Consider the following 19511-nt stretch of genomic DNA (forward strand, 5'->3'; position numbering starts at 1 on the left):
CAGGAAGGGTCACAACCTGATAACATTTTATCCTATCTGTCAGTATACCCCATTCCATTATCTTCTGACCTCCGATTATCTAGTGAGTAGCTAGACATCATTCTTGTAATTGCCCCGTTACGTACTTGTGCTCCTTATTCATATTTACAATTTAAAGGCTATATCTTTTGGTCATGTTAATGGAAATGTTAATTCTTGCCACTGTAAAAAAAAGTGAAAAAGGGATGTATGTACTATAAGAAGAATTATGTATAGTCACGTGCTTTGCTAGTCTGTCCAAATAGTTTGTATATGACAGGAAATTCTCAATTATCCAGATTTCAGTGAAATAGAAGTTAGTTACTTTGGTTAAAAATTATAATTTATATAAGTGGTAGCGACCACACTAGGAGCAAGAGTGGCAGAGAAATATAATTGTGTATGTGTTTTTGTTTTTCAAGGAAAAATTAGTTTTGCCCTAAAGCAGTGGTTGTTGGCTGTGTGTGTGTGTGTGTGTGTGTGCTCGCCACAACTTGAGAGAGCCTTTGTGCAGCAACGAAGACCCAATGCAGCCAAAAAAAAAGAAAAAAAAATTGGGTAAGGGTCCTGAATAGACGTCACTTAGACAACTTTCAGATCGTGGACTGTGTCAGGATTTTCAGAACACTTCTTTAGTTGAGAAGCATATAGCTTCCTGAGACTGCTAACCCAAGATCCAGCAGACCAAAAACTAATTACATAGGAATAAGTGAAGAGATGAGAAAAATTGTTTTATAGTTGCTTATTTGTTATTTTATTTTAATGCTCAACCTTCTAGATATAGAAGGAAGTCTATCTTCTTGAACTATCTAACCCACAACAATATTATAATCTATGTTTTGCAAACTAAAATGAAAGTTTTTTAAATGACATCTGATTCTCACTGACCCTTCAGAATTCAGAATCTCTCTTGCTGTCTTCTTTTCACAACAATATATTTATTCACATTGGTCAGTAAAAATCTGCCCTCTTTCTTACCAGCATTTAATTCAGCAACTCAATTTTATAATCAAAGCCTTATTGAAGTGTCATATTAGTGGAATAACAAGGTTTCTTACTTAAGAAACAAATGGTGGCTGTCCTTATGGGACCAATTCTCACAAAGACTTTCCAAGAAAATTAGCCTAAATACTTGGCTTCCAAAGTTCAAGGCTTATAAGTGGTAAGGAAGGTTTCTTCTTGCCAGGCTAAGAATTGCAGGTGAAATCCGCTAGGGAAAGTTTCTTGGACTTGGCGTCCAAGTATTGGGATAGAAAAAGGTAAAGGGTTTTAAAAGTGCAATCCAAGATTTATTAAAAACTTCCAGACAGAAATTAAATTTGTGGCCTTAATGATTGCTCAGTATTGTATACCTCTAGTATTGCAAGCAAATTCAAGGCCTCTTTAGAAAATTAACATCCATGCTGCACCTATATAAATGGTCAGGCCAAATCAAAAAATGCAGACCTTTTTGCAATCAAGAATCTCACATTGAGATTTTTATGATCACAAAGGGAGTAAGGGGAGAGTGTAGGAACAAAATACAAATGACTTTGAAATACACCAGAAATATTACTGGGTGTCTTCAGTGGAAAATGTAGCATTGCCCAAGCACACCTTTTAGGGTTATTTTATTCTATGAGGACTCTGCACTTTCCATAGCCTTTGAGCTTTTCATAACTCTGCAAGTTTTAGATAACTGAAAGCAATGCAAATGACTCTTGCTCATAGACATGCAAATAGCTTTTGTAAGATAGACAATTACCCTCTCCACCATGGAATAAACTAGTTACTCGTTACTACTTACTATTTACTATTTGTAAATTCATTTCTGTATTCCTGATTGAATTCTTCTTTGAACCAGTTATAACTTCTTACTAGTTCCCCATTAATTAGCGAGTTAAATAAAATTTTTGCATGTGTTTATCATATATGTCTATGAAAGTCATACCCTGTTTATAAAATAATCTTTTAACACATGCATGGATTGGGGAAATAATTTACCTTAGTTAGATATAGATAAATGGGAATTAAATATTTTCGAATCAGAAGAAGCATGAAATTTCGTTTTGTTTTTGTCCTGGTGTACTTACATTAATTTTGGGGTGGACAATTCTAGAGCTAAAGATCCTAAAATTTATATGGCCAATAATCTTTTCTAGAAGGCCAATAATTCCATCACTTTCTTAGACAAATGGTACCAGTACCTTACAGGATACATTTACCCAGACTAAATTATCATTCCCAAAAGAAGAGCAAACAGGAGATCCAAATTTGCATCTCTTAACATCTTTGAATTATAAATGGCAAATATGTGAGATAAATAATAGTGCTTAAGAATTCATTTTTTAAAATTTTGTTCTTAAATAAAATTGTCTGTTCCTAAAAAAATTATCTGAATAATTTGTCCTGTGCAATATAATAAATATAGAACAATATGTTTGACTGAAAATCCTATTAAGCAAACAGAAACATGAGACTTAGTCTCAGTTTAGGGCTCAGTTGTCTGGCTGCAAACAAGCAAATGACTTGGTGTGAACTACAGGCACTCAGTGCCATCTGGTGGAAGCATTTATTGTATTTATTGAGCATATATTATGTGCAAGACTGTGCTACATACTGGAACTATGATAAATAGGATATTATATTTGCTCTCAGGAAGCTCACAGTCTCAGATAATTCTGTAAGATAAACAATTACAAACATAAGATATATTGTAATATATAACATACATATATAATATATATACATATATATTATATATGTATGTATATGTATGTACATGTGTGTATATATGTACACATGTGTGTACGTGTGTGTATATATATTATATGTAAGGTATATCTTATTGTAATATAAGATATATAAATTCTATCCTTTTAATGAAGACAAATCTTCACCTGAGAACTGCTCAAAGAGTTCTGTATAACCAGTATTGTTAAAAGTGGCTGCTTGTTTTTATAGTGTTTTTCATATTAATAAATTTTTATTAAAAATTTAGATGACCTCACTTGCTAGGCTAGAACTGCAGGTGAAATCTGCTAGAGAAAGTTTCTTGGACTTGGTTTCTTCAGCAAAGTGCCAAGACAGCCCATCATACATGAAAATACTTGGGCTCTAGTCTTTTTGCTCACCAAAGAGATACAGTATAAGACCATAGGTAATTTATTTTACCTTTCTGAGCTACTTTTTGTCCATCTCCAATAAACAACAGAGTTCTGAGACAGAACCACCTCTATGCAAATACTAACATCTTCATCAATATAACCTTATTATTCCAAAAAATTCTTACCCAGGAAAGTAAGTTACAAATAACTGTATTGTCCATTGCAGGATCTGCCTGATAGACTTATATACTCCTCAGTTGAAAGCATCGAACAATAGTTTATTACCAATACTCAACACCTGTTCTCAAAATCCTCCCTTTGCTCTGTCCATTAGTCCTAAACTAGTATAGCCAGGATCCTTATCCAATCTTATCCAGTCCTTATCCAATCCAAGCCTCTCACTACCCACATTGAAAGACCCACTGAAACAAAACTGGAAATATTCCAACTCTACCTTCTCTTCTCTGAGACACTATTAAATCTCTATTTTAGAAACACTCATTTATGATCGTAGGAATAAAGTCAGCTTTGTTGTATCAAAGGGTTATTTTGATAATACTTTTGGAAGCCAGCATTCAACAATTTTATTATTTGTTTAGGTAATTTTTGTGGTTATATTTGAAAATGTTTAATGATTTCTTAGTACACAATTTGTTTAAAATTATATCAAAATATAACTAATCCATTTAATTTTCCATTAATAACCTGTGGACAATAAAATACATTGAGGAGAAGTAAATATTTAAAAAAATAATGCTCCACAGGATTTTATAATTTTTTTCCTTGTAAGATATAGAGTGCAACTACAGAAGTCATCTAAAACAAATTTAGGGGGCACACTTATATAGAGGTATTTTGTGAAAGTATATGCTTCACTCCTCAAGATATTATAATAAAATCAAAACTGTAAAATGAGGAGATTCCAAATGAATAATCCCTAAGGTCTCTTCAAAATCCAAGAGTTATTTTAGAATCACTTTTTGATCCTTGTATAATATTAAGTACAATCTTTAGATGTTTCAACAAAAATTACAAAAGTAATCAAAAGATTGTTATTTTGTTATAAAACAACATAGAAATGAACCCTAAATATAATTTTAAGCCGTATATTCATTTTAGACACTAGATGACATGACCCTGTAACGATTCTCTATTTCTCTTCTCTTGCTCTGTCTTATCACCCCTCTCTGTATGTAAACTGTACTAAAATCAAGGCCACAAAAGTTTTTATTAACAATATTTTCAGAATTACTTTGTCAAAAAGACATATGTCCTTACTTTGGGGAAACTTACATTTTACCGGTAGAACTCCATTGTTAGATTAAACTGGTAGCCTATGCTGAGATTGAGGCATTTTTACATGAAATTCCTTATGTACCTTCATATTTAAAACCACTGGGATGATTTTCGCAAAGATTCCATCCACATTTAGAAAATGCTGGTATATACTAAATCCAACTCCTTAAATGAATTGTGAACAGCAGTGTTGTATGAGATACGTGCTGGTCCAGCACAGATACAAACAGGTCATTACCCCTGCCACTGAGGAGCTGGGCACTCACCAAGAATAGATGTTTCCTCCCAAGAAAGGTTAACAGTGATGCACTCTTAGCTATCAATGCAATCTAAGCGACACAGAAGTAAAAGACAGGTTAACGCCAGCCCTGTTGTAGGAGTTCCTTGTTCTTCTTCACAGGATCCACCAACCTCGGATTCCAAAGACCAATTTCACTAGACTTTTGAGATTCACCTATATTCATTTTTGCCCTGGTTGCCTATGGCAAAGGAGGAAGTAGCCAAGCCTTTTCTGATTTGAAATCATACCTTCTATCTACTTTGTTTAATGGTACCATATTCAGAGGGGGTGTGTGTGTGTGTATGTGTGTGTGTGTGTGTGTGTGGACATAGAACGAGAGAGGCTTGGAAGTGAGTATGTTTCTTTCCTTTTGACTCTGAAATAATTCAGGGCAGCAGACGTAAAGGTGAAAGTGACTTCCCATACACTCTACTTTTTACTCTTCCAAGGAAAGAAAAATGTCTTGCTCATAAGTAGGCATGATGTTCATATGAATATTACAATAAAGAAGAAATGAAGACTATTTCAGCTGAAATTGGCTATATTAATATAAAGTGTTTTTATATAACTCCAGTACCCTAATGTGGTTTTAGTTTCCAGTTTTAATTTACTTTGAAGTTTAAAATAACAAAAGCATGGCATAAGACTCCTTTATATTTAACAAAATATAAGGGATATGTCAAAATCCAGATCAAGAGTAATGTACAGCATGGTGACTATAGTTAATAATACTGTATTTCTTGTTTGGAGGTTGCTGAGAAGGTGGATCTTAAGAGCCCTTATCACAAGAAAAAAAATTTTGTGACTACGTATTGTGATGACTGTTGATTAGAAGTATCATAGTGGTCATTTTGCAATGTATACAAATATCAAATAATAATGTTGTACATCTGAAACTAATATAATCAAGTATATATATAATCAATTGTGTATATATATATATATCGATTATGCCTCAGTTAAAAAAAAAAGTTTCTTCTAAGACAGAAGTACCAGGGCTTCCCTGGTGGCACAATGGTTGAGAGTCCGCCTGCCAATGCAGGGGACATGGGTTCGTGCCCCGGTCCGGGAAGATCCCACATGCCGCGGAGCGGCTAGGCCCGTGAGCCATAGCCACTGAGCCTGTGCATCCAGAGCCTGTGTTCCGCAACGGGAGAGGGCACAACAGTGAGAGGCCCGCGTACCACAAAAAATAAAATAAAATAAGACAAAAGTACCAGTTCATTACTCTCTTCTATAATAAGATGTGTGTGTGTGTGTGTGTGTGAGTGTGTGTGTATTTTGAATGAATTAATGGTAGAAAGATGTTTAACTGTTTGATCATCTAATTTATAAGTATTACTGAGGCCAGAAGCAGAAAGAAGATAACTTGAATGTAAGGCCTGAACAGTAAAACTCAAAATGTGAAGAGTGCCAAGGAAGGGTTAAAGTATGAGCCCAATTTTGATGGTTAAAATGTCAGAAATAGAGGTAGAAAATCTGTCTTATGAAATATAATCCTAACCTCATGTCATATCAACAATAAATCCTGTTTCCTCTAATAAGGCACCTGAGTCCACAAATAGGGACAAAAACAGGACTCAAGGTATTAAGTTCCCGTGTCCCGAGCCAATATTTTTACTCTCATTTGAATAATTTTTCCATTGGTGAAATGAAAGGAATACTCACAATGCTTTAGTTTTTTCAGAAAAATACTTTGAATCAAACTGCTTTAATCTGAAATATGCAAATATAACATAACATTTAAGAATCTTACTAGACTACGATTCTTTAAGCAGATACCAAAAAGCATTTTTGAAAGCTAAAATATAATGTAAAATGCATTCATTGAATGTTTAGAGTTTGATTATAGGAAGCAACTATTTGGATTCTTTATAAAATAAAAAAAAATATCTCACATGATTTGCTAAAACTACGTAGTAACTAAATTATCATGGCAGGGTCAACAATGGAAATTTCGTTACCTTCCAACAGATTTAAGTTTTTGATTCATGTAGCTTACATTATTTCAATATCATTCTCCTTTTAGAAGCAACTAAGATTATTTATCTTGAAAAATTACACATGAACTTTAGAAATTCTAGAAAAATCTGAGATCTTTATGTTCAGACACGATGTTCACTAAGTAAAAGTCTTTAAATCACAAAACTATGTTCAAAACAAATTCAAATATTGATCCTAAAGAAAAACTATGCAGTCAGTTCTACGGCATATTTACAAACATTTAATTTCTATATGCAGCGATAAAATCCTTCATGATCATTAACATTTATGAAATAGCTTCTGTCAAAAAGACACCAGCAAGGACTCTGCTTCAATGGAATCTCATGGTGAGAAATAGACTTACAGAATTTCCTGTCATCCTCATTTACTAGATGAGGACTCACAGACAAGGAGGGGTGATACAATTGTATACGTTTACACAAAAACTAAATGATAGATATAGGCCTGAAACCTTAGTTCTATAATGCCAATTCATTTTCTATCCTACGCTTAGCTCCTTTTATCTCTCTATTCTATGAGCAGGATTAAATCAATATAATGCCCCCAAATAAGTAGTTTAACTCTAAGTTAAAGGTCAAATGAAAAAAAAAAGATTTAAAAACTTTTCAATAGGGTATAAGGATTACAAGGTCACAACCTAAAAATAAGGATCTGCAAATATAATTTCAATGTTTAAAATGGAAAAGGAGTGTCCTAGATTGCATTTCATACATGTTTGAAAAGTTGGAAAATGAAGAATAGGAAAATCTGTTTAATTTCCTCCATAGATGGCATTTTTAACCTATAACAACAAATAAGTCAGTATTCTGTAAAATATCTGTGTGTTATAGGGGAGGTGTGGAGGAGGATTGGGGTTTGTTTGATAGGTGGTGCAAACCAGGCTCCTTACGGATGAGTCTGGGACCAGGGGCCTCTGGCACCTGGGTTACCCAAGTGGTTCTCATCCCAGGAATCCTCTGCTGCCCGGTATAACTCCTGATATCTGAGGCCACGAAGCACGCCCTGTGGGATCCAACTGTGCCTTGTTCGCATTTTAACAGGGTCAAAAGCAATATCCTAATGGGGAAGCTAGAGAAAAGCCTGGAAGTTAATACAGAGCCACAGGGCTTTATCTGAAGTCCTTGAGGTCAAATGCATCTGAGTTCAGAGTTTTTCAGACTTCAGAGGGAAAATGAGGTATATATAGTATAAGGTATATATACCTTATGTTATAGCCTCAGTGGAGTCTAAACCATCAACCCATAATTAAATACCTCAGTGTCCCTAAAATGCAACATATGAATATTTGCATTAAGTACAAAAATAAAAACTATAGCCTCATGTCTGTCCAGGGCAGGGCAGGTTTTGAAACTAAATGTGCTAAGAGAAAAAAGGCTCATCTTCAGAACTTTGGGATTTTGAAATTGTTGGTAAAGGGCTTTGAACATTACAAAAACTGAAATTTATCTATTTGGAGGGTTTCTCATGATGTGGTTGAGAGATCTGTTTTCACTCTTATTCATCTATAATTTTTTATCACTAATGCAAATGAATATACATACGAGACATTCTTTTCAAATGTGCAGATTTGAAATACAAGCGGATGTTGGATTACAATGTTCAAGAACAGAAAATTCTTGATAGATCTGTCAAATGGGGCCAAAATGTTTTTATATTACATTCAATGAGATATGGACACACAGGCAGTCCTCTCAGCAGTAGGAGAGTCAAACTGTGCCATACACAGAGCAGTATGATGTCTGCAAAACTAAAGATTAATAGCACACCTGGGTACTATAATGTAAATAAACGATGAAGAAGTAGATTTGGTACAGTAGTTAGAAGACACAAGCTCACAAATTCTGGCTCTTCACCAGGAAGGCATTCCCAAGAGTCATAAGTGTTCATCCATTGATTCAGTTGTCTTGGGATGGAGTGAGTTCTCTATCATTGGAAACATTTAAAGAAAGGGTTGATGACCACTTTACAGTAATATTATAGATGGAGATTATACAGCATGAGCTAAATATCATTAATTTAAATAGATGAATATTAAGAGCATTTTAATTGTTCGATTTATATTTTAATTGTTTATATTTAAAACAGTCTATCTTCTGAAAAGATAAATGCAAAGAAAGTTATTATCCCTTTTTTATAATAAATGTGAAAAAGTATTCTTATGTGTAATGAATTTAGTGACGACTATAAAAAGCACTTTTTATACAATGGATAATCCTTGAAAGATTATATTTTGTGAGGAAATACTTTATAACTTTAAATGGGTGTGTTTATTTAAATCTAATGTTCTATTCTGCTTTGGGATAATAGTGGTGTGTGTCTTTAAGATAGGACAGCATACAAGGCCACATACAAACAGAGCCTTTGCTAATTTCAGGCTGACAGAGAGGTAGTTTAATTAGTGAGCTGCTAATATCTATTTAAGTGAGCAGCCAAGGAAATGTCTGTTAGAAAAAGGACTTGCAAATGAATGGCAAGGCCATTCTCTCCGCCTCTTTTCAACTGTGTCAAAAAGGAAGAGAACAGGGAGCCTGCACCTATGTGGAAAAGAGAAGATTACTAAAAAAAAGAGACAGACACAAAAGTAATCATATGTCTGTGGAACATATACAGTGAGGTTTTGAGGTACTAATGCTTCACAATAAACTTTTACATAAGTGAACTACTTCCAAATATTGTGGAATCTCTGTTTCTTGACTATGGGTAAAACATTCAGAAAAGCTTTAATAATTGTTTAATAGTAAGCAAAGAGCATGAAAATGTCTCCTGTGCCTATAATCAAGGTTATAAGCTTTTACACTTAAACTAAAATGGTTTATTAATAAACATTAAGTTTTTTTGATATAATAAATAGTACGTGTTTTACATTGCCTTTGTTTACTGGAATATTTAGAGAAACAGATGAAAGGAAAATAAGACTATATGAACACTGAGTAATTTTTTTCAACCAACATTTGCTGAACATCTATGTATTTCATATATCACTTCAGTCTGAGGCAAATTCCATTAATAAACATTACTAATTAATTGATGTAAAACTCTTCTCTAGGTCAAATGAATTTCACTGGATAATTTTTACAATCTAAGGCAGATTATGGAATTATGATTCCAGTCGAAAATAATAGGGAAAATAAGCAATTTATAGAAAAAGTAATTTCAAAAAAATAAAACTTGTTACTTCTATAAAAGAATGATTTAATTATAGATATTGAATAAACTCTATTAAAAACCATAAATATTCAGTATAAATTTCAGCTTTAACTTTGGAAGGTATAATATGAACGTGAGTAATCTTTTACTGTAATTCATTACATGCTTGTTAAAATAAAAGAGATAATAACCTAATCTTAATTTTATGACTAATTTTTAAAAGTTGGAAATTTTTTTGAAGTATTGCAATTAAATAGCAATTACTTTATTTTATATTAAAGCAGAGAAGACATAATAAATGCCATTTTAGGACCTTTTCTTACTTACAATGAGAAATATAATGCAAATAACTTTTTTCATAACAGTCCTTTTAAATACACACAATGCACACACACTCAAGGAAAAAGCCAAGGAAACCCCTAAAAAAACTAATATTACTCAGCTTTTTTCTCTAGTTTAAAATTTTGCATCTTTGGAATAGTGCTCAATAAAAAAAAAAAGAAAAATGCATGTTAGCAATTCAAATGCACCAAAGAAAACAACACTGATAATTCTGGCAATTAAATTTGTAAGAAGACCACAGAGATAAAGGCTGTGAAGTATCAGAATGCTTGGGAAGATGAAACTAGAGAGAGAATTAATCAAATAATTTATTTGTCTGAATGCCAAAAAACCATAATTGTTATTTCTTCTTTTGTAAATAATTGTGTGAACTAGAAGCTCTGTTCATTTTTTCATTTTAATAGAAACAAACACGAATGCACTATTAGACTAAATATTATTATTTATAAATTCTATTAATTGTTACAAAGCATGTATTTTATTTATGATCATGAGATTATAATACAATCCTCATTAAGAACTAGCTTTCCTGAATTTCGATAATTCCTAAAGCCTTGAATTAATATTTCTATTTTATTCCTGACTGAAATTTTTCCAATGTCAACTAAAGAATAAAGTATGAATTCATATGGATATCTGATTATGAATTAGAATTAAGTAACAAAAATTTAAATTTATTTTATGGCTTAATCTCAAAATTAGAGATGTAAATAGAGTTGTTTAATAGATGTATTCAATTAATTTAGGTTATTTATTTATAAAATCACTACCTAGAATACTCTCCTTAATTTATCACTGACTGTAAAATGTGCTAACAGACTAATGGAAGGATTTATGGAAAATCGACCAACTAAGAAAAATAGCTTTATTCTCTGTATAGCCTCTTCAATATAACATATACAAAATAGAAAAGAATTGGAGTGATGAAGAAAAGGGAAATTATTACATAATTTATGTTTAAGTACAAATGAACACAGAGTAATATGAGACATTCTTAGATATTATTTTTTAAAAGCATTTATAAGTGACTTTTACAAAAGACAGAAGAATGCAGATAGAAGAATTAACAAGAGTTGATTTTTGTTTTCATGCCATGTATTTGTTCTGACATTTTCCATTTTGCTTTTGGGCTTACAAGCTTTGAAGTTTATAACACAAAAGATCTTTAGCGATCTAGAGCACCCTTAATTTTACAAAAGAGGATACTGAGGTCTGAGAAATTAGTTTCTAAATCTGAGGTAACACAGTTGGTTAGTGACAAAAACAGAAACAATTCGTGTCTCCTTGCTTACATTCAAGAGAGGATATTTTCAATGGGATGAGGGCTTTGAAACCAAGCAGCCCAAATCTAAAGCCAATGCTTTTGATGACTGAGCAACTGCTCTCTCTAGGAATATAAAGACAAATAAAAATATAGAAATAAAATAAGGTATATAAAATTTTAAATAGAAAGCAGAAAGGTCCTGCCTCCAAGGCAATCATAGTTCAGAGGAGTCAACAGGTGATTTTAGAGCAATAGCATAAGTTTAAGGACAGATATTCAGGGATAGGAGGGGTAAACAAAAGGGCAAGAGGTTTATGTTTTTATTTTGTTAATCTGTAAATTGGGAATTTTTATATGAGGGTTGTCTGGAAAATTAAACGACATGTGAAAGCACAATCACATAATGAAAGCACAGTATTTAGTTCCACCTTTACCCCTTTTAGTCTACACTATATATATGTTCCATAGAACACTACTGACTCAGTTTATAGTTCTTACTTGTGATATAAAGCTGTTTTATTACAATTATTTTTAAACTAGGTGTTAACGCTCAAAGAGAAAATATACCTCATTTTTAAAAATTTTATTTAAATAATCCTGGTAAATTCTCATAATTTTACTGTTAATTATTTGGAAGTGGTTTTTCAAGTAACGTATGTCTCATCGTAATATTTTAATGACATTTAGTATTTTGCCCGATCATATGAATTCCACATACTATTATACAAAAATGTAAGGAAAATTCTATAAAACTTTCCAACCAGTGATACATTGGAAACATTTACTTGTAATCTTTATATCCTACATGTTTATACACTAAAAAAGTAAGATCATGGGAAAAATCACAAACCCTACTTTCTGATTTTAACTTTTGGGGGGTTTATATGTTTTATTTAACTTTGTAATTGAAAGAATAGGAAAGAATGCTTCATAATATTCAATATCTTTGAAAATAAATCATATTTAATGACATTAAATATTTTTGAATTTGCAACTTTATGAGCCAATAGTTGAATTAATTGCTTTAAATTTACATTCTGAATAATTCGTTTTAAGGTTACGTGGTTACATTTCAACACCCCTAAAATGTAGGGATATATTGTGTTTAAAGTTTTTTTATAAGTATCCCATGTATGTTCTTAAGAAGTATACATGTTAGGTACAAAATTTAGTACAATTGTACTAAATTCAATACTCAGATTATCTGCCTTTCCCCACCCCTACACTACTTTTTTTGTGGTCTATTTTATCCATGCAGAATAAGAATAGTAAATTAAAATCTCATGTTACAGTTATATTTTGTTCAATTGCTTTTAGAAGATCTAGTATAATATACTATTCATTAGGTAGTATTATAGGGATTTTAAGATAATTGATCATCTTTTTACATTTTATGGCCTTTTCTCCTAGGTGTAATTTTGTTTTAGGTAACTTTGTTATAAGTAGCATGTTTAAGTAAATGTTTTAATCCAATTACAATAGTTATTTTCAGAGCTTGAAATATTTACATTCGTTACATTAACTATACTTTTCTGCAGTCACCTTGTTTTAAGTTATGTTTATCAGTTTTATTTAATCTTTAAATTTTTGTATGTTTGTTTTCATATGTAGCAGGGAAATTTAAGATATAATGCTGCTTTTTATATCTACCTGTTTTTATCCTTAAGGTTTGCAATAACATTTAAACTTATTTTTTCCAGTTCCTATTTTCAGAATCTAAATAAATATAAATTTTAACTCTCCACTTAAACGTTTCAAAGACTGTACTCGATCTTTAACATGGCCCTTCTTCTAGATATTTATTTATATCGTCTGAGCTTATAAACCCAAATGATTTAAACTTAATCACTATCTTTCATGTTAAATACTGTCTTCCAAGAATTGTATTTTAACATTTCCATGCAACTTCATAACCATATTTGCAGTTTTTACACTTAACTGTGCGTCATGGTTTTTAATGTGGATTTTATTCCTGTTGCTAAATTTATTTGCAGTATTACCTTACCCTACACAATTCCTTTTTATTTTCAAAGTTTTCTTTCCTTACCATCTCTTCTGTTTTGTAGATGTCATACTTTCTTACAACCTATTGATAAGACCAAGCATGCATGTGTGTATATGCTTGTGTATGTGTGTATTGGTGGGGGGGGAGCATAAAGTGGCGATTTCTTCCACCGAATCTTTATGATAAATCTTTATTTCTTTTGTTCTGCCATTTTTTATTTGTTCCTTTCTTCCTTCAGTGAAGATAACCTCCCTACAATGTGACAGACACACAGTTATGCACTGCAAGCCCAAAGGTGATATTACAGTATTATATTTTATTTATATCATGTGGAATAGAGAGATCTGTCAATACCAAGATCTGCTAAGAGACAGAGTGTGTGTGTCATTTTTTCTCACTCACTCTTTGGTTTGCTGGAAAGTGCACTGAAGTGTAGAGGTTTGGGCTTAATTGTCAATGTGTGGCTGTCTTCTTCTAAGGCAGGATTTACAGGGACATTAATTTCTCTGACAGTCTAAACAAAAAAAGTGCATGAGAAACTCTATTTACTGCATTCTGGGCTCTTTCCTTTCCTGTTCCAAATTTACTTCTGAGAGTCCTTGTCACTGATACATAATCATCAATGTCAGTAATCACTTATTTCCTCCTAGAGTGGCCAGATTTTGCAAATAAAATATATGGCAACCAGTTAAATTAGAATTTAAATTTTTAAAATTCTAACTTATTAGAATTTAATTTTTATTTTTTAGTATAAGTATTTCCCAAATATTGCATAGGACATATTTATCTGGCAAAATCTCTACCTACCATGCTATTCTTGGGAACTGCTATCACCAAATGTAGTGGGAAAGAAAGATGATTATTTATACTTTGGTTACATCACAAAGCAGGGTTCTGCAGTAGAGAGAGGACTGCATAGTTTCTATTAGGTGACAACTCTGGGTTTCTGAGTAGGTAGCTGATAGTAATGATGTAGTTCCCACCTGTATTTAAGGTAAGTGTCACCTTTGTCAAGACTATTAGGCTTGCTCTATCTTAAGCACTAAACTATGTTTGCTAATCATTGATTCTTATAACCACTGAAATGCCTCTCATATTCTGGCAGAGAGTTGAATACCAACCATAGTGATTGTGTTGTTGTGAGTTTTCAGTCCCCCTTACCCCCATGGATTCATACTATTTTAGTAGGAAATTTGAAGTGATTCTGTAAGGAATTGCTATTTAGAAGGCATTTTAAACTAGAATCCCCTTCTTTTTTTATTTAAAAAACTGTATACATTCTTTTTTTTTTATCTTCTCTGTAGTTTTATTTCCATGTTCTTTTTTTTCTTCCAGTTTTATTCAGATATAGTTCATATACAGCACTGTACAGTTAAAAACACTTGTATACATTCTTAAATAAAGCTCTTCATAAATGATATAATTACCATTTCACATGATTTATATCATTAATCAATACCTGCCCAATTTATATTCCTAATGAAAAATACTTGTATCAATTATATGCAGTACACAGAAAACCTTCCCAAAACTTAGAGGCTTAGAGCAAGATTTTGTGTCTGTTTATTAATGATTCTGTGAATGAATGAGCAGTACTGGCTGGGCTCAGCTGTTTGGTTCTTCCAGTATGCCTACGGTCACTAATGTGGTTTCTATTTTCTACCAGTTCAGCTAGGTTGACTATCATAAGATGGCCTCACTTGTCCAGTGATTGTTTCTGTCTGGTGGCTATCAGGTCCAAAGGACATCAACTGGCCTGGTTCCTCTCTGCTCCATGTGGCCTCTCCTGCTCTACTGGTCCAGACTGAACTTCACAGGGTGGTTTCAGATCAGATTCAGGGCAAACCCAGTGCACAAGCACTTTTATAAGCTTCTGCTTACATCATATTTGCTGATGTTACATTGACAAGGGAAGGCCAAGCCCAAAGCCAATAATGGAGGGAATACACAAGGCTGTTGAGATAGAGAGGTCTGATTCACCAGGAGCCTTGACTGTAACAATCTAACACAGTTTTATTAGATCTCTGTCAACAACAAAGGATGTAGATTAGATCAAGGATATATTTACTAAGCAAAACTGACTAATATATGTGAACACAGAAGGAAACACGAGTTGTCCAATAGAGTTGTTTTTACATATCAGAAGATTTAATTCCAAAGATGTAGTCAGTTATCTATGGGGGCTTTTGTTTTTGTTTTTTTTAATTGTGGTAAGATGATTATTGAATTTAAATTTTAAAATATGGGTTTTAATTATTTTTTAACATTTACTGTTTATAGACATGCTATTTAAAATCTCTGAATGTTAACTTTTTGAAATTGATATAATAATACCATCAATAAAAGGCTACAGTTAAAATCACATATGAAAAAATGGAAGGTCCTTGTAAACAACAACAAGCAAAAATTTTACTTTTGTATAAGAATGTATGTATATATACCAAAATATAATTTTGTATTGGGGCATATCTTACTCACAGATTGAACATTTCTATGGAATATAAAAGGGCTTCATAAACTTTAATAGTAAATATTGAACTGGGGAATAATTCAAAGGGATTAATTAATATACTTAATTTGAGGACTCCAGTTTTTCAATTCAAAGCTGACACAACATTCACTTACTTTTTAAATATTTTATTTTATGAAATATAAAATCTATACAAATAATTGTCTAAAATATTTAGGGTCTAATTAACACCAGTGTAACAACTATCCAGTTTAAGAAATTGAGTATTGTCATTATTTTAGAAATCCCTCATGTTCTCCCCTAAAAATCCCATCCTTCTCCTTTCCTCTTGGAGATAACTGCTATCTTGATTTTTATTATAGTCATTTCCTTGCTTTTTATTATAGTCATTTCCTTGCTTTTTTTTTTTCTTTAAGGTTTTACCAACCGTCTTTAGTTATGCATATCTAAACAGTGTAAATTAGTTGTATCTGTTTTGTGAACCTCATATAATAGAATCATACTATGTGCAAAGTTCTCCTGTTGTGCTTCTTTCACTTTACATTCTGCTTGGGAGATTTATCCAGGATACTGCTGGTGGCTACACTCCTGTTAATGTTAACATACCTGACCTGATCAGGGTTTTTTGGTTGTTTAATATCTTGTATTCTAAGAAATCCTTACATATCTGAAAGTGTTTTCCTCTGTTTTCTTCTAGAAACTTAATATTTTTGCCTTTTTTATTTAGATCCTTATTCCATATAAAGCAGATTTGTGTATATGGTATTGGAAAGAGACCTCACTTCTGTTTTTCTCATATGGCTACCCAAATTCCAAAACTATTTACTCAAAAGCTCCCACCTCATCCCCACACACTATTTCATTAAACCCCTGTCATGAAGTGTCCATACACTTATTCTTTTTCTAGGTTGACTTATCCTTTCCAAGACTTTTCTTTAAATAAAATTTTTCTCAGGGAACGTTACCAGGAAGACCCATGAGGCATCGTGTTTATTTCAATTTTTTCCTATTCTCACTCAAATTTTGCTTTGAAAAATTGCTCTGAAGAAGCAAGCTAAGTGGCAGTAATATGACATATCTTAATATTATTTTAAAAAGTTGTAAGAAAAGCATCATCATTTCCCACATAATTCACTTGCACATGTGGTTAGGCAAAGAATGGTAGAAGTTAGGCCAAAAAAAAAAAGACTTTTATTTTCTAGCAATGTATCTTAAGATTTACATATGTGAAATGTCTCTTTTATGGGAATAAAAATCGCCACCCATCTGACCTTAGAATTCATATCTGTGGTTCAAGATAATGGTGTCTGGATTACTAAAAGGGTGTCCCTCATCCAGAACTCCATAACTTATTAAAAGAATGAGGATTTCCGCGCCCTGGAAAAAATTATGCATTTGCTGGTAGGCATACCGCCTGAGGGTGTTTCGAGAACATAATAACTGTAGTCACAAGGCTCCAGCTTATTAAGGGGCCAAGTGTGCTCCTATTCTATGCTTCAAATGGGGCACAATTTCTCTAGGCATAGCCCACTGTCTAAGAGTAGAACACTTACTTAAAATGCCTACCCTAAGTTCCATTATCAATCTTTAGCTAAAAGATAGCAGAAAATCCAACTTTTAATATTTAACCAAATAACAATTTAAGTGTTAGCAAGCTCATTCTATGCCTTCAATTCAATGATCTGCTCATAAAATAATCACCTCTTATGTCATAATGTAGCTTCAGAATAAAACCTAAAAATACTTTATAATACACTTCAATTTAAAACATAAGCTTTGACAGTTAACAAAAATGCAGCCTATCAAGAAAAAGTGGTACTTTTTTTCTTTAAGCCCTGACTATGGTTCTAGTAATGTTCAGTTGTTATGATCTTGCTGTTCTGTATTTGAAGTGAAAAGAAAAATATGTTACTGAAGAAGAAGATAAAATGAAAACAGACAACTGAAAGAAATTTGACCTAATTATTTTAACAGGCTTAATATGTTTTACGTTCGTAACTAAAGAATTTCAGGAATTATGTCAACGAAATACCTAGCATAAAGAAGCTTATGACAGTAATAATAAGCACTAGTAGAATTTGGCTGATCACTTTTCAAAATTATGTGGTCTTTTAAAATGAAAAATCTAGTGCTTAATATGGAAAAATACTAATTTTTCATCTATATGTCTTAGAGATTCACCAATTATATAACTAGAGTAAACATTTGTGAAACATAAAGTCTCTAATAATTATTTTTAAGACAAATATTAAAAACAAAAGTAAAAACAAAATAAAGCCAAAAACCAGGAAGCTATTCTAATCCTTGGATTTGGGATGTTCTAATATCTCAAAAATAAGGTCAACTTCACCAGGAAGAACTCAGATCCATTATATCATATGGATAAGTGGATAGCATTCTCTGAAATTTAGAGAAATACTAGTGGGACAGATGAAATATCTCACAGTGCCAAGGCAAAAGAGTCCTCATGAGTATATTATACTGCCCATTTTATAGCAACCATCAGTGATCATAGCATCATTAGCCAATGTTTCAAAGGTTATATAAGTTGTAGTCTGGTCCAGGCAGGAGGACAGGGACATCTTATTCCATTGTTTATAAATAAACAATTTCCATCCACGTTTATTCAAGCCACAAAGGTAAAGACATAGGAAGGATGAAGAGTAGAGGGTTACCGAAGGTGTTTAAGAATAGAGTCCCATGAAAACTACAGGGAATGCACGAGCCTTGCAAACAAATCCCAAGGCATTATGTTTCATTACCTTCCACCGTGGTGATCCAAAAAATGTCTCTTTCATTCAGCTTAGAACCTCTAAACACATGTCAAGCCATGTTTGCAACTCATAGCTGATCAACCGATAAGCCGAACCACAACAATCACACACAAGACAACATCTCAGACCTCCCAACAGCGATGCCCATAGATCATGGAGACACGCTCTGGCATCAGTCTGTTTGACAGACTGTTAAAAATCCTCTTGAAGAATGCTGAAATAGAAGACATTCTCACAGTCTGAAATTCAAGTAGCTTCAATTTGTGAAAGAAAGCTGGCTAAACCCACAAACACATGTAAAACTGAATACAGCTGGACTCATAATATATTGACTTTCCTGCTGCATGTCAGAAAGAAATCTTTAGTATTTGTCATTTCATTTAAAAAAGTAGAATGTCTTTTTTGTAGACTTGTGACCAGGCCCTGACTACCTGGACTAAAGGATTTCTTATTTAAGCGCGCGCGCGCGCACACACACACACACACACACACACACACACACAGAGCAATAATTGTGTGATGCTTTATGGAACGTGTTCAGTACCCCTCAGTCTCTTCTGTAAATATGCATGGCTGATAGGATTTATACATTTCTCACAATGCTGTATAAAAGACTGCATACAGACCAGAAGCACAGTGCCCTCTGGTGCACATATAAAACAAAATATTTATATAACAGGATCTACATAGATACAGGCACAAAAACAAAACTAAGTTTTGCTTCTGCATACATCTAAACCAGTCACTGGGAATTGTACATTTCTACCAGGAAGAAACAAACCAAAACGATAACCTTCATAAAACATTCTTTATGGCATAGATCAA

At 32.7% G+C, this 19511-nt stretch overlaps 1 protein-coding gene across 3 annotated transcripts in view; it reads right to left on the reverse strand.

Annotated features, from left to right (window-relative positions):
* The window catches only part of BRINP3 (BMP/retinoic acid inducible neural specific 3), a 417297-nt gene that overhangs the window by 373622 nt on the left and 24164 nt on the right, over window positions 1-19511 (reverse strand). The window lies entirely within an intron of this gene.

This window comes from Orcinus orca, chromosome 1 (genome assembly GCF_937001465.1).
Source record: "Orcinus orca chromosome 1, mOrcOrc1.1, whole genome shotgun sequence".
In the NCBI taxonomy this organism is placed as follows: Eukaryota; Metazoa; Chordata; class Mammalia; order Artiodactyla; family Delphinidae; genus Orcinus; species Orcinus orca.